This window comes from Scatophagus argus, chromosome 24 (assembly GCF_020382885.2).
Source record: "Scatophagus argus isolate fScaArg1 chromosome 24, fScaArg1.pri, whole genome shotgun sequence".
NCBI lineage: Eukaryota > Metazoa > Chordata > Actinopteri > Scatophagidae > Scatophagus > Scatophagus argus.
Genome location: NC_058516.1, coordinates 9,204,744 through 9,229,149, shown reverse-complemented (window position 1 = coordinate 9,229,149; position 24,406 = coordinate 9,204,744). Strand labels below are relative to the sequence as shown.

The following is a 24,406-nucleotide window of genomic DNA, read 5'->3' as shown; positions in this document are numbered from 1 at the left end:
TTCCCTCTGCTATGATCCTTTTATTGTGACTCCATCTTGGCTACTAAAAATATTCACCTCATGATTAAGGTGGTGGAGATACGGCACTACAGCTTTCATTACCACTTATTAAAAAAATTCCATCTTTTTTCACCACACTGACTGTGGAGTAGAATTTGATTATTTACCGATTCCACCAGGAAGAAGCAGCATATGAAACCTCCTGACTCTGATCAGGCAGATGCAACAGGCAAGTGCAATCTTGAATGGAATGGTGCTGTTAAAAAAAAAAAAGGGGGTTGTCTATGAACCCCCAAATAAAACGTCTACGTTTGAATATATTTCTGGCCTTTATCCCCCTGATGGTCTGAATAAGTCACAAATTTTGTCACTAGTCACTTTGAAATAAAGTTGAGAAGTGGGTCTGAAAAAAATCTTGTGATAATGTCACCATATTGGCAACACAAATCATAAAATGGATAAGACCTCAGTAAGCATTTGATGTTGAGAGAACTGAAAAATACACAGTGCAAACATCAAAATTCCCATCACTAAAGTGTGCAAGAAGTAACAAACATTTGAAGTTGTGTGGCGTATGAGCTGTATTATAAAAAAGAAATTAACCCTTTTCCTTCAAACCTGGGACCTTATTAATGCATAGTTACAGTGAATTATGGTGTCTACTGTTAGACAAAAGAGGATTTGTGCTGATGAGGGACTGCAGAATGTTCAAAGATGATAGAATCATTTAATATTTCATGTAAAACATCCTTGCATGACTTGGACAAGACTCACAGGTGTGGGCTTCACACATCACCAGGCCATCAGAGAACATCATCTTCCCAAGTAGCAGTGCCAGCATTGTGCATGCATTGTCAAAAGCCCTGGGGAGCTCTGAGTATTGTAAAATAATAGAAAAACTGTTGCAACAACACACTAAAAATATTTCGAGAAAATGAAAGAGTATCTCAGAACAATTTTCCACTGCCGTTGGTTAGCTGTTCCATATTACTCAGAGTGAGCAGCTGTGGTGCAGATGCACTGTGGAGTAACTAATGTCTGGTTACATATTTTTAAAAAAATGTTGGGGCACTTTCAATTTCAGATAGACACAGATATGGCAGTTGGATGGGATGACTAACAACAGCACAAATGGAATCACTAACAAACAGCTTTTTTGCTAAAACAAAAATCAGAATTTGCCATGCGCCCAGTGAGTTCCCTCATTCCATGGCAGATAATTGTGATGCTTTTATTCTGCTCACTGTTCTCTTCCCGACCGTTATTAATCCATTTTAGAGAGAGAGGACATTATGACAGATGGGATACTTCTCGTGCTCATGTCCTCCCACTTTGATTTCAGCGACCCATCCACACCGCCCAGGGGGCCATATGTGCTGTACTCCTCCTTGAAGAAGTGCAGGGAAGGGGCATGGAGACACGCCAGCTCACAGAAGCCTTGTTTCTAATATAATGCCAAAGATGCCAAACACAGCCTTTGTCGCTATTCAAGACAATTAACCTAACATCTCTTAACAGAGATTCCTCTAAAGTAAGTGCATAAAAATCAATCACACCATTTACATCCAAATCAAACTCTATCATTTTCACATACTGTTTGCCAGAAGAGATGGTTTCCTAACTGTGTTTTTGTTCTCAATAAACAAATAGCAGTTAAGATGTTGCATTACGCTAAATCACACTGGTTTGACCTCAGCCTTGACAGGCACCACGGGGTTCTAATGTGATGGTTCTACTGAGAAAAAGTGTCTCTTGGCAAGAATCCAGGGCTACTCTGTCATGTCAGAAAGAGCTTTTATGGACCATTTCCAGCATCGTGTGCCATTTCTATTGACCTCAGTACTCACCTCCACTCGTCAGTGCCACCCTCGGAGTGCTGCTACTGAAAGGATAGTCGTCCAGGTTACCTGGTGCCTCTGATGTAAAACATCTCAGGCTGCAGTGGAAAGAGCAGAGGAGAGAGATTGAACAGATGAATTTGCATCAATCTTCCAGGTCTATGCATTAGGACTCGCTCTGCACGCTACAGCCTTCGTCAAACGGTAAGACAGATTGGAAGAAAGTAAGGAGGTCAATAAAGTGACAAGATGTGACGCAAATACAAACTGTGCTGCTCTCCACTTATTAAAAGAAATCAGTTTGAAAAGTGGATTCTATTGACATATCCCTTTGGCTGCTGACTCTTAAATCTATCCTCACACACAGAGAATCACTTTCAGTTCCTGAAAAGCTACAAGTTAATGCTTCGGCGGGGAAGCACTGTGGCCATTGCTGATTTAAAGTACCGCTCCCAAATACCAAAGCCATTACAAAACCAGACACACATAAATGACCCTCGGTGGCTTTTCGGTCTCACTTCATCAAGAGTGATATGAACAAACTGATCGAGTCAGCTGGGTCCACTGTGTTAGATGCCGTTCCAATTGCCTCCAATGTAGTACCCTTTGTAGAGCATGTACTGCCTCTGGCGTCTGGAATCCATACACCATTCAGAATAAATGAAATAGCATACCCTAACAACACCAAAAAACAATATATATTATGTTATTGTGACTCCTTATAGCGAACAGCACAGCTTTGCAAATGATATAACACAAATCCTCAGGTTGACTATAAAATTAGAGACCGATGCAGACACAGAGAGGAAGGAACTGGTCGCGTTTTTCTGGTCCAGAAGGTGACAGTTATGTAAATGCAGCGTCCTAATCTGTCAGTAGTACTCCTCCAGGATTGATGTTTTGACAGCATGACAGACTTGAGCCTTCTATTTTTGGGAGATGGCTTCAACTGTCAGAAACACCGACTGAACTGCAGCAGGAGAAAGATTATGTTTTGGGGCATATTCTTATTTAAGCTTTTTTGATGGACCAAAGGAAATGCCTTTTATCCGTTGGTTTAAGGCTGCAACTTATTTTCAGTGTTGATTTTATTCATTTTTAACCTTAATTATTCCTCTACATTAATCAATAATGTGAAACATTGTGATGAGACCAAGGCTTCTTGTTTTGTCTAACGAAGGGTGCAAAACCAAACTTCATAAATAACTTAAATTTGACTCAAGTTGCTGAACTTCCTATGAATTGATGAACTGCTAATTGTTTCAAAGTTCTACTGGTTATGAGTAGAGTGTTGGCACATAATGCTTATGTTTACTTTCATTGGCATGTAATTTAAATAGAGGCATAATATAATAAAGTGCACTAAGTGTAACTTTCTGCTGCTATTTATAAGTGTGCTTTTAAGCCGAGAATCTGCACAAAATTCCGTTATGCTTGCATAATGTCAATTAAGACTCTTGATTCTAATATATATATATAAGTACTGTTTTGGTCTCAGCAGGAGAGAAACCCTCTTAACCATATACCATTATTTCCTGCAGTGCTGTAATTTCTAGCCAGTTTTATGTTCTATTTTTTCCAAAAGTACCATGACAGGTAATACAAATGGCCTCATTTCCAGGTGCACAACACCCCCTGCAAAGTTAACAATTAATGCAATGCTTTTGATAAACTACCCTCTCAATGAACTCCTAGCAGAGGTGGGCTTAATGCAAAATGGCCATTGAATAATTCGAGTGCACCGACAGAAGCAACTTATGGAACGGTTCTGTGAAATGGATGCTATCATGCACACAGGCTTAGATTTTTCTCGTCACCACTCGGCATTGTGTGTGAACTTTCACATGTACCGTGGTTGTTCCTGGAGGCGGCAGGCATCTGACCCAATGATGGCCCTTATTCTCTCTAGCAGATGCAGAGAATGCAATTACTGCTCACACAATTACTACTCCTCGCAGTGCACAGCAGGCAGTCAGCTTCAGATTCTGTCTGTCATGTCTCTGAGAAAAAAAAAACAAAAAACCTCCAGAGCCCTGCTAAAATGAAGGAATTCTCTTTGGGGGGTTGTCAAATGGAAAGATAATGCATTTGAACTCATCCGAGATGACATTTAGATTTCATTTCATAACTGACAGCAGAGTATATGTAGTCAATACAGTATTATTTAAAGTATTATATATAAAAAAAGAAAATTGAATTTTCATCACACAAGAAATACAACTCTTGATTTCTGCAGCACTCTTAACATGAGCTCATTTAAAAGAGGAATTTCACAATAAATATAAAATTCTCCTTTCACCAAGCTTCAAAAGATTCGGGACTATTTTGGGCTTTTATGACCTGGCTCTCAGGTGGGAAATGCTCCAGAGGACTGAGGGGGTTTCTCTTCATATTATTAATCAAACCAACAATGCATCCAAAGAAGCCACTGACGCAGAATGTACTTTTTCGCCCCTCAACGACACTCTGCTGACCAATTTCCCATCACTTGCTCTGACTCAACCCATTTTGAAGAAGCAGCACGACGACTTTATTACCGCAGCACAGGCAGACGGGGGACTCATAAAGCTGACGGGTGTGATAACTCGTTCCCTACCTTGTCATGGCTCGGAGAGGAGGATGGAACAAAGGTGTGATGGAGAAGGGCAGGAAGCCATCGTCCCGCAGAGCGTTCAATGGGTTTTCCCAGTGACACCCTGTCGCTCCAGATTTAAAGACTGAGGGGAATGCCCAGACAGTGATGGGTGATGGAGTGCCAAAGATGCACTCAGGGCCGATGTGCCTTGGTGTGTATGTCTTGCTGTGCACATCTCTGAAGAGCAGTTTGTCCTTTTGACTGAGGCACTTTTAACAGATCGAGGTGCGAAGGGCACTGGCACTTCCTGGTTTCTTTTAAACCTGCTTTTCATTCTCTCTTTTCTTTTCAGAGAAGTCATTAATTTTATATTTATATTAATATTAAAATGTGTCCTGATATTATTAGTATTTAATGTGGGCACCCATTTCCGCCTGCTCTCAAGTTTGATCTGGATTTCAGCACAAACCTTTTCACGCAAAGCCAAATGTTTCATACACAATCTCACAAGCAAAAAAACTATGAATCCAACACTGATGTTTAGCAGGAGACTTTTTCTGAACCCCAGTCTCCCATGTCGAATCACACACTTTGTTGACCCAGCCATCCGTTCGGAACTGATCCCCAGAGGTTTTTTGACTCGTTGCTTGTAACTTTGCTTCTGAGAGAGAACAGCCATTATTCACATGACCAGCAGAGGTCACTTGTCAGAAAAAAAAAAAAAAAAAGTTTCTTAACAAATGATCAATCTGGTGCCTGTGGTAGTCTGTGCTTTTTTTTTATTTTAAACTTTACTGTTAAAGAACCAAACCAAACTGCTTGCTAATAAGACATTCTAGTGTTTCTGGACTTGTTTTGAAGCACTTTCTAAACTCCAAATCAATAAACTTACTATGATCCAACATAATAATCTGAATCACCGCTGAGTACCTTTACAATGCCTGATGACTGAGATGTAGTAATGCTGCTGCTGATAGTAGACAGACATACTGTATGTGATGAATTACTGTAAAAGATTTGGCTTACAGGTCAAACTATTTTGAACAGCCGAGTGGTTTGAGAGGTCATTGCTGGTGGGAGGCTATCATCTCCTATTCATGGCTGTGCAAGTGTGCTACGGGCTATAGTCGACCTCTGCGCTGACACAAACTTATTGCTGGTGTAAATCACACTCCAACCACACACCAGTCCTGCCCTCTCTCCATGAATATTTAAACAAGTATACATACATACCATGCTGTCTCACATTGTCTAGAATACTGCCTGAAGTAGCGTTTGAATTATGCCTTTGTCTCAGGATGTGCAACTTTGGAACGTTTTAAATTTACATCTTCCATTTTTCCACAAACATCCTGTTACAAAATGAAAAAATAGCCCAAACCTGCCTCATGCACGTGAGGTCATTTTCTCTGTGAGGTTACTGAGGACACAGTGGTGAAGGGGTGTATCCACGCTAATGCATCTCTACTCACAGACAGATGACACACCTCCAGACCTATCTGTTCATTTACCTCCACAATCAAGATTCACGGCTCTATTTTCCACTGCCCTGTTTGCCAGAGGGGCTCTGTTTTCTTCAGTGTTAAATGAATTAAATGGGCGGGTTGCCAAAAGGACTGCTCATTCCAAATAGCAGATATAGCAGTGTGTCTGCGACTCGGGTATGTATGGGCAGAAATTTAGAGTGCGTTCACACGTGGCCTGCGGCTGATTCAAAGTGATAGATTTTGGTTACAGAGCTCTGCACCGTGGCCTCTATTTTTACAGGTCAAGCTGTGTTAATGTCATGATAATAATAGAAAAAAAATATTAATACTGCCTTCAAGTTATAATTACCAGAAAAATTATTTTTAAATGCCAGTGCAGATTCAACACTCAGAGAACAAAAAAAGTTGCTGAAGAGTGTCACCGTGATGAGCGCATGCGGTCGCTCTGCTAAATGAGCTGCAATAAGCCTCATGTCTGAGAAACTGTGAGCAGCAGACAGCCGAGGATAGGCTCTGCATGACTGGCTCCGTCGACGGCAGCATACGGAGGCCTGGTGCTGGCCAGGTGGCTCTTACATCTGGCCCATTAGCTCTCAACCACTGCAATGACTCTCCACACCACTGAGAGCCTGTTGAAATAATATCATCAGGAGCTGTAAGTGCTGAATGCCACCTTGCACATTGCCTGCTCAGAATATCAAGTCACGGTAACACTTGGCTTCTGACCTGCTCCGCCGCCGGGTACATCCTGAATGGAACATCTTGCAAAACTGTGAGGACGCTGAGCCACTGCCCAGGTGTCAGTTTAAAGCAGTATTATCAAATTAATGTAGTTTTACATCACTGGAAATGAAATAACCTTTGAGTTTTGGACTGTTAGTTGGAAAAAAATGTAAAACCAATTTTAATACAGCACCTTGGGTTCTGAGAAGAAGATTTAATAGGTTAAAACACTAATTAACTAAGCGAAAAAATAATCACAAGTTGCAGCCTTAAATTAAACTGCTCAATATGTAGTGTCCTTTGGCAAACTAATAATGGATTCAAAATTATCTTTACAAGTTTGTTCATATTACTTTGTACTGCATCCAGCTGCACTTAAATTTGTAACAATCCAAATACACGACCATGATATAAAGTTTTGTTAGCTTTTGAAAATGCTCATCAACAGCTGTGCATCTCTCTGACCACAATAACCATTTCAAATGATACAGTCGAAGCTGAAGCAAAACTAAAACAACTTTATGGATTTTTAACAAGAACAGCACCAAGCAAAGTTGTTCTCTCTGCAGGGTATTTTTTTTTACTTAGTTGTAGCAGTTGGGTTTAAATAATAAATGTATTGCCTGGGACTTAGGCCGAGGAAATATAGAGACATGTCTGTCTCTCCTGAATTTTGTGTCCCTGTCAGGTCGTGGTAGTTAACGCGAACAAAGCGGCCAGGTCTCTGGCCTTTACTTTACAGTCTCTAGTCCCCTGACACCCAGGGACAAACCCCAGCCCCAAAAGCATGCCTCTTGCCCTGAGTACTGCACCAGGTGACACATTCTATCCATCAACTGCTGTGCTGCAACATACGAAGCAAAAAAGTGCAGGGATGGCAAATTTTTCATGCATATGATGTTCGGGCTACAGCACATCCGCCTACATTAACCCAGGAGAGCAAAAGATGTGTGTATGTGCATGCGCGCGTGTGTGTGTGTGTGTGGTGAAGGGGGATGGGGGGCTGCTTTGAAGATGGATTACCAGATCACGTCACGAGAAAAGAGGCTGCTATGAGCAAGCTGCAATTTCAGGAGAAGGCCCTCAAAGCGAATGGGGTGTGTGGGGAGAGGAATACAGATGCTCATTTGGTACAATGACTTTATTTTCATGTCAAAGCCTTTAGACCTTAAGCTAAAAGCCACTCTTCTTTCTGCTGAATAAGAATAAACATAGATGTCATGGTCCTAAATTTGACAATTTCGAGCCACCGACATATTCACAGATAAGTGGCGAGCGCATATGAACATTTGCTTTTGGGGTTTTAGCAATCAGTTTTCTTACAGCTGGGCTGCATTTGGCATGTTAAAAACCTTCACTTCAGCACTGTGTTTTATGAGTGTAATTCTATTGAGCGAGAAATTAAATGCATAATTCAGGCTCAAAAAGGCTCCCCAATTCATTTTACAAAAAAGCGACACAAGCCAAAGAAAAAGAAAATGGCAATTTGTGGATTGTTCCTTTATTTATCAACGCAGTGATGAAGAAGGTAGACTTGAAATGTTGCTCTATTTTTCTATTGCTGGCAACTACTCTGTTAATAAAATAAATAAATTAAAAAAAAATGCTTTTTCGTCCTTAAATGACAAGGCCTTGCTGATGAAGTTGCTCCTAAATAAAGAAGGACCAGTGTAATGAATGCCCGGATCTCTCTCTCTTGCCAAAAACTGCATTACAGTGCTCCTAATGGTTTCCTCTGTCTGAATCAAACTATCTGTGGACGTGCTCCCAGCAAGAGTGAATTAAACCCCCCCAGAGATGAATTGCGGGAGGGAGCTGGGGAGTCAGACTATGTGTGTGTGTGTGTGTGTGTGTGTGTGTGTGTGGTGGAGGAGAGGCCAAGCAGATACACGACCCCATTCACAAACATTGGGCAGGGGCAGCCATTATCATAAGCTCGCTTAAATGAACGACAATTCATCACATCCAAGGTTAGCAGCTCTCACTCTGCAGTGCTTTTTCATCTCAAGGTTGGCATGTGGGAGAATGAACGAAGACGGCTGTAACTGCAGTATAATTACACAACTCCTGCAACTTCAGGTCTTTTGAAAATTGCATAAATTACCAATGCAGATAAAAGGACAGGGAAAGATATTTTATGTCTATAGATTCCAAGTATTAGTTCTGGTATAATTTTACTGTGTCTTCTAAAAGTGGGCGAATTTCACATTGTGGCCATGAATAATGCTTTCCTAATATAAAAGGATTAGGTACCAAATGAGGAGGCCATTTTAAATGAAAAGGTGAGCAAAAGGCAGCTGAACAAGCTTCAATTAAAGGGTTATTTTCTGACCTGGGGCTTCCTATTATCTACAATCCCACTATGGAGTTTGCTAAAAATTTTATCACTTACAGCTTTAGGTTGTTCAAATTAAAAGGGAGCACTTTTATCTAGAGGAGTGAAGGTTGAAACCAGAAAGTGATTACAACACATCCATTCAGCACATTAACAGTCAGAGTGAAACAGACTCCACCATTTGGGGTGTCCTTTGGAAAGCAGTCTGTCCAAGACAAAGACGGTAAAATCTGCTTGTTTTCTGGGCATCCAAATTATGAGTGACAGCTTCAGTGTTACTCTGTGGTATCTCAAAAGCATACGTATTTGGAAGATGAAACCATACCTGACACATTTGTGTCAGGAACAAACTAGTAAGTAGATCTTTCTCAGATAATTTTTTTTAAATTTATTTCGAAGGAGAGAACTCTTACTTAAAGAACACTTCACTTATGCACTTACTATATGTAATTTAATGCTTATTAAGATCAACCCAATTATTCAGAATTGTCCAGTTCCTGAGTACTGTTTAGCTCTTCAGACAGTGAATTAGGGCCTGGCTGCACACTCTTGGGTGCACTCTCTCCTAGTTTATTTGCATGCAGGACTTGAGCTATGCAAAGGAAGGCAGAGTCTAAATGTGTGGGCACATTTTAAATTGGATGATGTGGAAGATTCTAAATAACCTTGCGTGTTGGTGTTGCTGTCTCTCCCTCCGGCTCTGTCCTTATTCATGGTTCTCAGTACTTTTCTATTGTGTGATAACTGTGTGCCTTATATTTATGTTTCAAATTTACATATTTTTCTACTGATGGAGATTGGATATGTGCCCTGCATTTCATCGGCACTGCCTTATTAAAGTTAGACTTCAATATACTGTATCTCATGGCTTCTATTCTGGAGGAATTTGAGTTAGGGCACCTTGTCTCAGCTCTCCATCACTGTGTCTCTGTGAGAGAAATACAGAACTCGGACCTTATCAGGTTTTTTACATCTAAATAATTAGTTTTAGAAGGCATCAGTGGCAGTGCTCTAGGACAACAAAATGACAGGACAGCGGGCACCGGGGTTTGTGTGAGACGTTCGAGGCTGAGATGCAAACCTGACGTGTAAGAAGAATTGGTGGAAGAAGACGATGTATTCAGAGGCCATCTCTGCCAGAACCCTGTGGTTTGTCATTTGAGTCAGACAACTACTGCTGGCTCAGCAAGTCAAACCCCTGCAACTCATTACTGCACACTGGACCACTGTAGTTTGTCCAGTGAGTCACACTCCTGTAGCTCATTCTTTAAGGTTGGCCCATTGTTTAAAAATGTCACCTCAAAATACACTTGAGCACTCCTGAGCTGCTGCAACAATACGAAGAATTAAATGAGCCTTTCTGTAGGTCCATATTCTGAGTCCTTTGGGAGTTAGAACACTGCTACTCCATCCGTAGTCTGACATAACGGATGGCCCAGGGCCAGAAAAAGTTTATGCAGGGCTTGGGCAATGATTCCTCTCCTTATGAAAAAGATGATCACTCTTCCAAACAGCAAGAAAATACATCATACTATTGGTAATGTTGAGTGAACACAATAAATACATAGGCTGTTTATAAATTGCATATCAAGGGTTCCAAGGTTTTGAGCCCTGCACAAACTTTTCTGTTGCAGCTGCTCACTGCTCAGACACTGTATTGAGCTAACACTAATTCCAGAAAAAAGCCACTTGTCTAATGTTGTCATGTGGGGTTTTGGCAGGCATCTTTTCTTGCAGCTGAGACAAAATAAGTTTTGCAGTGTTCAGTTTTATTCAAACACGCACAGCCATCAAAACAACTGACATGACTTCCATGGGCTGTGACGTGCATCAAATGATGCCGTTGTTAGCTACTTCCTGAACACACGGGGTGCCTGGAAGGGTGCATTTGATTTATTGTTTTCATCCTTGCCAGACTTGTTGACTGCCTCACTTTTCAAGCTGTGGTTTGCATCAGGTGATGACGGATACCAAGACAAGAGAGCGCAGTCTTATTTCTTTTTTCTCTCTTTTTCCCTTCTTTGCCTGTCCACCTGCCACACTGTCTGCAACACATTATCTTAGAAAGTATTGTTAAGTTTTTGCATGGATACATACACTTTATTGCCAAAAGTATTCACTCACCCATCCAAATAATTGATTTCATGCGTTCCAATTATAACAAAGTGGAAGTGATTGGGAACGACAGCAAGTCAGCCACGAAGTAAGTAGACCATGCAAAATGACAGAGTGGGGTCAGTGGATGCTGAGGCGCTAGCTTCCTGCAGAGTGAATCGCGACAGACCTCCAAACTTCACGTGGCTCGCAGATTAGCTCAAGAACAGTGCGTAGAGAGCTTCATGGAATGGGTTTCCATGGCCAAGCAGCTGTGTAGTTGTGTAAAGCACGCCACCACTGGACTCTGGAGCAGTGGAGACACGTTCTGTGGAGTGGCAATCTGATGGATGAGTCTGGGTTTAGCGAGGAGAACTCTGAATGTTTCAGCACACCAAGAGATTTTGGACAATTCCATGCTCCCAACTTTGTGGGAACAGTTTGTGGATACCCCCTTCCTGTTCCAACATGACTGCACACCAGTGCACAAAGCAAGCTCCATAAAGACATGGATGAGTGAGTTTGGTGTGGAAGAACTTGACTGGCCTGCACACAGTCCTGACCTCAACCCGACCTCAACCCGACAGAACACCTTTGGGATGAATTAGAGCAAAGATTGCGAGCCAGGCCTTCTCCTCCAACATCAGCGTCTGACCTAACAAATGCACTTCTGGAAGAATGGTCAAAAATTCCCGTAAACACACTCCTAAACCTTGTGGAAAGCCTTCCCAGAAGAGTTGAAGCTGTTATATCTGCAAAGGGAGGGTCGACGTCATATTAAACCCATTGGATTTGGAATAGAATGTCACTTAAGTTCATATGCGTGTAAAGGTAGATGCGCGAATACTTTTGGCAATATAGTGTATTTCGACCTGTTTTGTGCCTTTGATTTCTATGCAATTTCTATGTAAGGATGGGAGTGTATGTGCCCCCTTTTTACTGAATACAGGGACTCATTTTAGCTCGCTAAGTTTCTGACAAATAATTGTTCATTAAGATTCCAGTCTGCCCACCTTAGCAACCTCAGATCAATCAAAACAATTGGTACATGATACATTCATACAACTAGTGTTGTAGCAAAAGTGCAAGATTGGTAGGGCTGCAGTCTAAAGAGCTATGATGCTCCAACATTAACTGCCCCATTTTAGCTGACTCCACCCTACCAGTTCTGTCTGCTGTTCAAGTGGTGGTGGTGGGGTGTTACCATTTCCCACATACTGGATCTATTTCATTAGATTTTCTCGACATCCAGTCTTAACTTAGTTATAGCCCCCTGGGAGCATCAACTCATCATATGTATCTACTGTAGTATACTCGGGTCATGATATGATAACAGGGCAATGATTACATTTCCTAATAATAATGAAGAAATATCCTGTTATTCTATTGAAAAAAAGTGTGATCAAAAAAATGTCAGTAAGGACAGAGAGTAAGGATTATAAGAAAGAGTTACATAAAGCAAGGAGGGCCTATACGAAGAAATTTGATGGAGAGTGGCTAAGCATAAAGTCTAAAAAACCAAATGCTCCAGCGGAAGAAGCTGATGGCATTGTCCAGTATTGTTTCAACACTTTGGTGAGCATTGTAAGAGATTTCCTAACTGGGATGTGTCAGTGAATGAGTTTTTGTTTTAAACTGTGTTTGTTTCACTGACCAATAAATTAAGGAGGTAATTCTAAATCTAAAATGGCAAAAGCTGCACAAACAGAGTTTTGAACGAGTATGTGAAAAACACTGCATGCATCTTTATGACCCAGTAAGTCTCTTTTTGTTTAAAAGAATTCTGGACTCTGGTGTTTACCCTGAAGGCTGGGTGCTTTGCTTTAGGAAGGAAAGCTGACACCAGGGATTGGAACAGCTACAGAGGAATCACACCTTTGTGTTGTCTGGGTAAACTGCTGTATTGAATGCAAGGTTGTGGAAGCTCTGTGAGAATAATTCTGTCCAGAGGGAAAATCGGGTAGAATTTAGAAGAAGTTACTCCAACATCGATCATATCATTTTACTGAAACACATTGCTGATTTGTGTTGTTTTAAAAAGAAAAGTCTGTTTGGCTCTTTTATTGACTACATTAAGGTGTGATACAGTCTGGAGGGATAAACTTCAGTCCAAACTGCTAATAATCATTACATATGGATGTAGAAATGAATATGTACAAAAACATCACAACTTGTCTGTTAACGGCATTAAATATGTGGGGGTTTTTTGTCTGTTTTTTTACAAACCTAACAGGAGTTTTACCGAGTGAAACTGTATCACAATTGTTGTTGCACTGTTAATCAATGAAGTACAGGACTATCAACTATAGAGTGGCTGTCAGCCTGTTAATCTAGATGACCTTGCAAGTTATATCCAACTTAACAGTACTCATATATGTAGACAATACAATTCTCATGTCCAAAACAAAAGACGGGTTATAGAAAATAGTTATCCATGGATTTTCTTTTAAAAAAGAGAAATTAAAGGGTAATATTTATAGAACTAAAGTTACAGTTTTTGTTTGCAGAAAAGTTGACATTAGCAAAGTAAATTTTGTATGCAGTGGAGAACACCAAGAGATTGTCCACCGCTTTAATCATCTCTGTGTCATTATGAATTACAATGGTTCATTTAAGATGGCCATTGTAGAGCTGCAATCAGCAAGCCAACTGTGCAATGTTTGTCATCCTCAGTAAATGTAAAAAATTGGATTCACCTGGACATGTCAAACTTGATTTTTTTTACAAGTTAGTAACACCAGTTATGTTGCAAGCATGTAAAGTGAAAAAGTCTATTGGGAAAAAGTACGCCTTGAATTTCTGAAGTATACTCTAAAAGTTAAGATAAAATTGGTAACCTGCTATAATATTAGTGGCTACTCTAGGAAGCTGTTAGAATGTTAAGAATCTAAACACTAAGTCTAATAATACACAAATATTAGCTCAGCCTGCATAAAGAGGGTGTATAGGCATCGCCAGGGTCTTGCAGGTTAAGCAGATACGGATGACTGTGGTCTGTCTTACCTCTGGCTCAACAATACAAAACAACAATAACCAGCTGAAACTAAGTGCTGAGCAGAGGTTGATCGGCTCATGTAGAACTGGCAAAATGAGCTAAGTATGACATCATGTGATATTTATGTAGAATCTGAACGAGAGTTTAAACTGGAGAGTAGCTGTTGCATAAAAATCAAAAGTACAGGCAGGCTATTTGTATGTTTACAGTGTTTACAGTGTTTACAACAACATTGGACCTCAGGTCAGACTTTAGGAAAATATAGATAGCTGGACAGAAAATTGAGAATTTGCAACCTTTGCAATGACCATCTTTGGGGAATGAGTAGGGCGGAAATTTCATGATTGTCCCTGGCTCTTTGTCTGACCTTGATGCCCTTCTGAAAATTGCATGCCCATAAGCCGTGACCTGAGTGCCCCTCTCTCTGCCCACTCTTAACAAGTCCGTCTGGCAATGACTGGTCAACAGTAACGTATTTAACACAAATAAAAATGCAGGTGAGAAGGAGCTGAGCTCTCGTTTTAAAGTTTCTGATCAGCACAACCTGCCCAATCAGTACTGCACATGTACATTTCTCAAAAGGATGATAAGAAAGCAAGATGGTACATGTTACAGATAACAGATTGTGAGCTGGCTTGATGCAATGGATTGCGGGGCTGTTGCTGCAGAAAATCCTGGTGGTCTTTAAACCTTGGTGCAGGACTAATGCAACAAACTTCGGAAAAAATAACAATAAAGGCTGAGCACTGAGCCACATAAGCCTTAATACCAACCCACATATCAAATTTGTTTAGATTTAGTGCTGCTACAGAGATGTCCCACTTCTGTGGTACAGGTGCCAGCAAAATAAATAAATAAATAAATAAAAATTAAAAAGTCATTCCCATTGAAATTGTCACTCATGTCAGTCAAAATAAGCACAATATGATTTTCACAGTTACAACACTTTCCTATTCATGCATCATCATATAATATTCCAATGCTAAAATAACAATTCTTCAGTCCATCTTTGACTGTATATTCACACAGGGCTGTTTTACTTGTCACTAGTCACTCTTTTGCTTGGAATGTGAAAAAAGCGACATGAATGTTCCATTGACAGCAATATTTGAAATAAGGAAGACGAAGACTGCAGTCAGCTTGAGAGACAGAGTGTAAAAGGTTAGACGACAGCTAAACTTGATAAATTGGCAAGCTTACAGTTGGCAGCATGAAGACAGGATCAGCAAACAGTTGTCAGACCAACTGACAGGCAGGCGCAACATCAGCAAATACTTATGTAAACAGGCCTTCAAGGTAAATAAGACTATTGGGACGCTAAGGCAAAACAGACAACCTGACGTAGGCTCTGCGGAAAATGTCACCTTAATCTACTAGCACAGTTAACAGGCTTAACGAGGAGCAGCTGTGCAGGCAGGTGGGCAGGTAACAAGTCATGTGACATGCAGAGACACCCAGTGGACAGGTGACGTACTGCAGACTTGGACTGTTCACTTTCACATTTGTTATTTGTTTAGGTATTCGTCCTGGTTCGTTCTAGATAAAGTGAGCGCTCATTGTACTCGTTTTTACAAATCTTACCAACAGGTTGACTGCAACAGATTACCAAGAGAACATCTCTCCATTAAACTTCCACTTTCACTTCTCAATAATGTATAATTTCGACAATTGTGTCCTGTCATTACATCCTGGGTTCATTCAAAATAGATGCAACTTAATAACCCTGCTGTTCAGGAGCACTTTAATGTTCCAGATTCAGATCCAGACGCCCCCAAAAAAGCTGCTTGAAGCTTGTAAATCTCACTCCCAACAGAACGCATCTAATCAAGTTTGCTCAGTCTGTTTGTTTCTCCACTGTTTTGCCAAAACAACTGAGCAGCAGGGTGGCATGGTGATTAAGGAGACCGGCCTTCAACTGGAGGATGCCGTGCTCAGGCCTCCATGTTCGCAAGCCTCTGTCTGGTTGTTGCATGTCTGCAAGCAACACAGTAAGCCCCAACCCTTTCAACACCCGGGTGCCACTTCATACAGTCACATTAACAAAATTCTCTAGTATACATTTGGTGGTTTACAGTAACATTTTTTCATTAAAAGATAATTGAACCCCATTCTCCATCAACTTCTATTGTACTTCCAGACTGAGTTATTCCAAAGGGATAAACACATTTTTCTAATTGAAAAATCCTGGCTTGTTGGTGACTGTATCAGCATCATCATGTCAAACCATCCACCTAAGACAGCCTTTTAGATTAGAAGCTCTATTTTAACATCAAAATCCCCAAAAAGGGAGGTAAAATCAGGCTGATCTGACCGGGAAAAGAATGACGGTGGCTTGTTAATTCATAATCACTCTGAATTAATGATTGAGTGAGACTGAGAGGCACGGGGCATATGGAAAGAAGAGGGCTGCAGATGCTCCCCCAGCGCCTGGGGGGGCTTCTAGGAACGGGAGCAACTCAGTGCCTTGTCACACACAAACATGCCTGTATGCCTGCCCATAAGCACAAACACACACACACACACACAGACTGTCCCAACATGAAAACATCTCTGATAAGGAAATGGTTTCAGTTTGATTGAGCATTCAGACCACACCGGACAATATTTTTTCAGTTTAAATCTGAAGGGTTTGGATGCTGAAAGCCTGAGGGAACTTAAATAATGAAAAGGTGATATTTACCCCTCCCTAGACAGTAAGTTGCAGAGGGAATGCTTGAAATGGGTTCCTTTCCTCTTCTCCTTTTTCATTTCCTTTCCTGACACTTCTTTTGTTTTGACATTGCTGAACATACCAATTCATAAACGTTTATCCTTGAATAGATTTTTGAAACATTTAACTGAAGTGCTTTCTGCGTGAGTTACTCAGTCATTCACTCCATATCTTGAAAATGGATTGCAGCAGGGTAAACAGACACCAAGAGCATAGGCTGCAAACTGAAATGAAAACTCCCTCGTCTGAGAATCTCCGTGATGCCTCAAGCAAAAGCAGAGGGTTCCTTTTTCTTTGACCAAAAGGATTATCTGGACAAGCCACAAAGAAATCTCTGGGGATTCATTTCTTCGTCTGAGAATATTGCACGTCCTATCTTCTGACATACAATAAAGCCACGGGATGCTGGAATAAGTGTCCACACTGTGGCACTGTGAACAGCATCTAACTGGCTGTTATCAACATGTACAGCTGGCATAAAAAAGGGAGAACACCCGTTATCCCATGACAATAAAGCTGGGAATGGATGCCTTGATGGTATTTTGTGAAAATGAAAGAGTGCAACCCCAATGATTCATGCTCACAGAATCAGGTAAGCGTTGGGATTTGGAAATGACTGCTGGCTATTTTGTTCTCAAGCCTGAAAAGAATGGACATATCATTAGTGCATGAGCTGACACGAAAAAGTTCCGAAAATATCCGGTATTCATGGCCACTCTGGTTAAATGAGTGCTTATCCGTAATTACAGTTTCTCAACTGATGGGTATACAGACTGATGCTGTGTAGGTGGTAACTTGTGACGCGTCATGATACCAAGGTACTTACAGAGTTGCTAAGTGGTTCTGGTATTCAGTAATTTTCCCTTCTGTCAATTTTCTTCTCAAGTCATTTTTCTTTAAATCTTCAATTTTCCTTAACACAGACATTTTTTTGCACAATTTAGAGCTACTATAAGTTCATTTCATGAGCATCCAAATCCAAAACTGATACAAAACAATCTGAAAACATTGTGAAAGGAGTCATTATGAAGCTTTGTAGTGCATTTCAGCCCAGTGTTTAGCTGTCTGGCCCACAATTTTACTGCACCGCTTCACTCTTTCCACTTTGTAGTATTATTTTTTAGCAACAGTGGGCAACTGTTTCCATGAAAAAGCTCTAAAAACCCACTATACACTATGTGCTAAGCACCAAACAGCAGACACAGTTAGCTGGGTTTTAAAGGGACAATTCAACCCAAAATCATAAAAACACATTTTTGTCTCACCTGAAGTGCTGTTTATCCATGTAGAATGTTTCAGTGTAAGTTGCAGAGTTTTGGAAACATGGACTGTATTTTTGATATGAGTATGAGTATGAACTGTCTCAGAGTTTCATGCCCATCTCTCTGTCACAAAATCACATGGAACCTCAAACCGGAGTCTGAAATAACTACTCCCACTATGCAGTTCTGCTGTTTCTATATAAAGCTGTAACAGGATGCATGTTAACACAACATAGCACAAAACTCTCATTCAGTTGAGAAGAGTGTAACCTAACTCCTCACTGATGTAAAATTAAACGTCTAATATAAAGCATGATCAGAATAACTCATGTCTGATCTTACCAACTTGAGCCCTCAACAAAAAAAAAAAAAAAAAAAAAAAAGCTGTGGTTCGTGGGAAGAAACTGTAGCTTGGACTGATTGGGAAAGAGTACAGAATGAGAGAGCAGAGGGCACAGATTTGTGAATGAGGTAATCTTCCTGATTGAACTCGGGCTAAGCTTCATTTAGCTGCTATTGAGACAGAATAATAGAGACTCGACAGCGTGAATTCATGCTTAAACATGTAGTTTGAGCTCATGGGTACTGAGGACTAATTCGGTTTTAGTGACACATGCTTTTTACCACTTAAACCTAAATTCCTTTTGGCTTGACTGATGATAAAACTGTTAAAACACACACAGCAGCAGCACAAAATGAATCCGAGCAATTATTAGAGTAAACAGTAAACAGCATTTCAAGTGCTACATATTCACAGTGATATTCTGTATACAGAGAACTCCTGTCAGGGAAAGGAAAATACTTTTTGTGCGGGAAGCCCATCTGATTAGGAACAGCTTTTCATATGTAATTGTGTTTGTCACAAGGGTCAAAACTCTTGAATGAGGCAGTGGTTCTGAGAAGTCTTAAGGATACACTGTCATAGCTAGTCGGCTAAACAGAGGGGAAGGCGTCACTATGCCGGCTGCCGGGCTCCATGATTGATGAATGAATAAATGAATTAATTCTGGTTTCTTCTCTTTCAATTAGCTTACTTTGATTTTGCTAATCAGCCCTTGTCAGCATGTCTAATCTGTTATATATAATGTCATATACATTAGTGGCAATCTGATACCGATCATTCGTCATTCAACTGCATTTAGATTTAATGATAGTCAGGAATGGTTTTTAATCAGAGTTGCTGTCATTTAGGATGGGAGAAATGTGTTGACATTTAGAAAAGAAGACTGTGACTGAAACAAACGTTTACAGCAGGATGTAGGAGTTGTAGTACGGTGCTCAAGACAAACTTATTCACCCAAGACAAGGCTGCCTGCAGATGTGTAGGCAAAGAAGTTTTTCTCTATCAGCCTCCTAAGGGGAGGATTTGGCTCATCACAACTGTCTCAAAAATCCAAATAATTGACCCAAGGCCTTGTTAATATATATTCTCTAATCATGATCCATTCTGTTTTTTACATTAGAGTTTTGGGTTTTGAGTTCCAGTGTTAGTCCAGCTTAAGTCTGTATTTCACAGGCGTTGCTCTGAAAGGTATCGATTATTGTCTTTACGGAAGTCCAGATTTGGCAAATGAACTGTATTGTCATTTCTCCGACACATCATGTTGCTCTGTTCACTTTCATCTTCCTCTCTGACTGTTGTAGCCTGAGCTGACTTGACCATTATGACCCTGACTGGCAGCAGCTGTGGTATACGCTGCATTCACACCATGTCAGGACAATTGGGAAAGCTGAAATAGCTTATGTAACTTGGGAGTATTATTCCAAGATGTTTATCTGCACTGCTAGCACTGTAGTCACAGAAGACAATTAAAGATCTCAACAAATTTAGCTTGAAGCTGACAGCTGGATTGGTTATTGGATTTAACCAGAATATAACTGCCAGTTTTATAGTAATTTTCCTATGTTTAATGATGTTTTTATAGTTCTTTGTGGGAGATATTACAGAAATTACTTATGGAAGACTGATGTGAACATTTTTCGAATTCTGATTCTTGAGATTACACTCTGCACAATCCCACAGTAAAGAAGCAGTTTCATTCAATCTCTGCCAAGACTTTCTGTTTTCCAGTTGCAAATGTGCCCTGTAATGGTGATTCCTCGCAATCACAGTAAAATAAGCTGAACTATAGTGAATGTAAATGACTCCATGCACCTGATCTTAACTCCTCTTTCACCACCCAGACAACCTGGAAAACGTAATCTCTGGCCTTTTTCACTGGGCCTCACTGCTGTGTTGATTTTGGGATCATTCTTTAAATAACTGAGCTTTTTTATTTCCTGGGCGAGGCTATTCTGGCTAAAATAGGATGGCCTTCATCTTAATAGAATAAGGTCTCAGATGTTGGCTGAGAATATTAGCTCCTGTCTGTGATGACCCTGTCTTGCAGGAATGTCCCACCGCCATCCAACTTCTCTGTTTGATCATACGTTTCCTCCCATAATGCAATGTACAGTAGATAATTGCAAAAGTCCTGGGTCACCACTGTGGTAAAAGTTGTCCTGCCCTGAATATTAAACAGTCAGAACTAAGTCATTGAGGCTCCAAGAAAAAAAAAAAGAAAAAGAAAAAAAATATATATATATATATGAGATCACAGAGTTTCCTAGACAAAAGGTGAAGGAGATTAACATCTGATAACAGTCCATATAGCTATATGGTTCACATAGTAAGATGAACTGAGGGCACAGCTTTGTCTCATCTGACTCTCTTCTTTCTGTGCTTTCAGGTGAAAGGAAGACAAGATGTAATAAAGTGCAAATGGAAGCACAAAGGTCCATCATACTCAGCTAAAGATACAGCTCTTAGGATTGGTCTGATATTGACAGTACTCTAAGAAGAGTATGAGAAGGGTGTGAGAAAGAAAAGAAGTAAAAGCACAGTCAAGCTAAAAAGCAGAGGCATTCTCTATTGTACCTTTAGTCATGTCTCTCCAGACTTTCTCCATGTCTTATTCTCTTTATTACTTAACATATCAGTACCAGTTTATGGTACATTACATTTTACCCTCTATACAAAAAAATTCTTGTTTTTATTACCACTTCAGTGCTATAACAAGTGACCCCAGTAAATGTTTGGTAAATACTGAGCAAAAAGGTGATGAAAAAATCAAAACATAAATATTGATCGTAATTTTCACATCGGTAACAGCTTCTTCTGTTTCTTTTATTATTTATTCTCTTCCTTGCTCAACTCCAAGGAGGCAATAACACTTTAAGGTTGCATTATTGGAGGTAGAAAAACGTGGCTCTATATTTCACATTATATTACAGTCAGCCATATCACAAGATAAGCACAATCTTTCAAAAGCCAACTCCGTGCAGCTTGGACTTAGGTGGAAAAGCCACTTAACTCAAAACAGGCTGTGGGAATAACAGATAGGACTCTGTCAATCTGGGAGGTATTTGTATTTGGATTCATTCATAGATCCCTTTGTATTACCGAAGCGTTATGCACTACGTGATTTTGCCAAGTAGGACATGTTCCTGGATCAACGTCCCACACTGCACTCCTGGACGAATATTTCAATCAAGCAACAACAAAATTCTTATCGCTCTTAGTCATTAATATTTAATCTTTATGGTTGAGTGCCTTCCTAGAGCTGAGTTACTGCAGGGTTAGGGAGTTAGCTTCCCAGGTAGGCATTCCTAACTAGTAAGCCTGCCATGGCTGCCCCTTACTCATTCACTGGCTGCCTATTTATCCAAAGGTCTCTGCAGGTTCATCTGCTAACTTGGCCAAAGGGTAGCCAGTGTGTGATGCCAGTCCTTGAGTGAATGGCCAGTTTGTGAGCAGCAGCCCATGGCAGCAGATCGTCAGTGTGTTTTAGTCTCTCCACTAATATGTGATATAGTTACAATTTCATCATGTTCTTTTCTTTACTAAATAAAAACTGAGCTGATCGAACCTAATTGCCAGAAAAAAATGTTGGCAGTGTACTCTTGTGCAAATCATGGATATTCAAGTTATTCATGTTGCAATGTTACATCTCTCTATGTCCAATTTCAAATTTTATGTTGTGACAGTGCTGTGCTTATGAGTCTGGTTAACTTAAGGCACTAAAGAACAGTTAATCAGGAAGGAAAAAATCATGTTTTGTTTATGCTTACCTTGTTTTGTCGCCACAAACACGGCTCAACTGGAACACGTCTCGGTGGAAGTGATCTTGAACAATGGTCTTTCAGTCTCAACTGTCCCCTCCAAGTCAGCTCATTACATGTAATCTGTAAATGATACATATGAAATGTACAAATTTAACATGTCTGTGATTTGCAGAAACGTCATATGCCAACGTTTTACTCTAGCAAACATGCTGGCTGATGCTGCTACTACAGCTGCTGTAATCGTCCCCATTTCTGAAAGCAGCTGATTGATGCGACTCATCTCAGGTCATTATTACAGAACTATGAGCTGGCTGTTCCTCTGTAGAAATGTGAAATATCAAAATGCACTTAAGAGTTCCTTCAGAGAGGTAAACCCACAAGAGGTATGAGACCAAAGCTGCACCTCAGTGGTTGTTTGGCTTGTTTTCTCTCTGATATCCCTGCTCGCCTCTGAACACAGATGGAGATTCATCTGTTGCCTGTTCCCTTTTGACTCATTTTCCTTTTCTATTCCCATCTTCTTGGCCCCCCCGCCCCTCCCGCTCCTTCTCAAGAGCCTGTCTGCCAGCAGAAGCCCTGTACCTCACCGTGCGCTTATCAGACAGTTTATCCTTTTCCTGTGGGCGCCGTCCTCCATCTGTGGCTGTCACAGCCAATCACCATGCCGAGGGTCCATTCCAAGCCATGATTTAGACACCCAGTCTTGCCAGGACTGCTCTATCAAACCCCCCCCACCTCCTCTCATGTGAATTTTTCACACGTAAGGTGCTTGGTCCTTAGATTCTGCCCTTCTCTCAAACACACAAAGTTTAACTTCAGCACCAAAATTGACCCAATTAAAGGTCCTTTCCCTTCCTTACATCTCCTCACACCTTAACCCTCATAGGTAGTCACAATATATATTTAACAACATCCTGCGCCAGACAGGGAAGGTGGATAGACTGTATTAAATGCAAAGTGGTGGAATAGTAGGAAGAGGCTAATGAATAGACCCTGTATTTACATTTCTCACTGCTCAGGCTCTCTCCCTTAATAGCAGGGCTGCAGTTGTATCGCACAGCACTTGTAAACATCCTCAAGAGGTGTCTTCGTTAATATTTTACTCAGTAGAGATAGTAAATAACAAGCAAGGCATTTTCAGAGAACAAGAGCAAACAGAACACAGCGAGAGACAGGGAGGAAGAGGCAAAGGGAAAGAGGGAGAGTGGATGGCTGTCTCCAGGGTGTCAGCCACAATTGCTTTCTCATTTTTAACTTGTCAAGTTGGCTTTATCTGTTTTATCACCAATGGAACTCCGAACGCACCAAAAGGCTAAGGCAGCTTGACAGAGCAAATACGGCTATTACAAAATTCAATGGGGCAGCAAAAAGAGATTTAGGGAAAATCAGCTCCTTTCCCTGCTCTTCAAGGAAAAATAAAAAGATACAAAGCAGAAAATAAGCAAAGAAGAAGCCCTCATCCAAACAACACAGATTTCTTAGAAAACCATGCTAAGTGGTGTTTGTTCACTAGGGTATGAGGTGAAGGTAGTGGTGCTAATCCACAACCTCACAAATTCTTCGTAACTGAACTTAAAATGCCAACACTCTGTGACAAACAAATAGAAATAAATGATAAAAGTGAAAATCGAGCCAAGGTTGCAGTGCACCTCCCAGCCCAGCACAGCAGGTGAGTGAGAGATAAACATTTGTGCAAAGTCGGCCGGGTCTAGTCAAGCGGCTGCTACTCCTGGTTCATTTGCAGTTGCCAGCGATGTGTTAAATGGCCATCTGTGATGGGGTGAGAGCCCCTGTAATGACTTCCTGTCTGGGAAGGAAGACTGGCGTGTAGGGAGGGCTGAAACACACAATCCGTTTGAAAACATGAAGGTGCAGTCAGGAACGGGAAAAAAAACAGTGAATGTTCATGCTTTCTTATGTGATAATTGTCCGATTTGTGTGGACCCTCTGAAGTAACAGCTGACATAAATTTTCAAATAGAGTTGTTGAAAGTTTAAAGCAGTAGATGCTGATTAAAGAAATCATTCTTCTCCATGACACATACAAATGCCAAATATTTTTGAAGTGCACGTTACTGTTCTAAAGTCACAAAAATGTTCCCATGATAAAAATACACAATTGATTAGTGTTCATTTATATGGCTTTAAATGTCTGTGATGTCTGTCTAAGTTATTCCTTCCTACAAGTACAGTCAGTTATGGGTTATTATACATCTAACATCAAATATACCTGTGTGTTTGCAGCACTGACACTTGTGGTGGTGCTGGATGACATGATGGTTGG

General features: G+C 40.6%; 1 protein-coding gene across 3 annotated transcripts in view; it reads right to left on the bottom strand.

Moving 5' to 3' along the window:
* Positions 1-22,201, bottom strand: part of LOC124055589 (interleukin-1 receptor accessory protein-like 1) — a 258,111-nt gene extending 235,910 nt beyond the window's left edge. For 2 of the 3 annotated variants that reach the window (XM_046382513.1, XM_046382515.1), the window contains exons 1-2: positions 15,248-15,405; positions 1,848-1,936 (exon numbers count right to left, since the gene is read on the bottom strand). The gene's annotated coding sequence lies outside the window, so the exon portion shown is untranslated. Of the gene's footprint in view, positions 1-1,847; positions 1,937-15,247; positions 15,406-22,129 lie in introns of those variants that run through there. The other variant, XM_046382514.1, reaches the window with a different exon arrangement.
* Between the last annotated feature and the right edge of the window lie 2,205 nt (positions 22,202-24,406).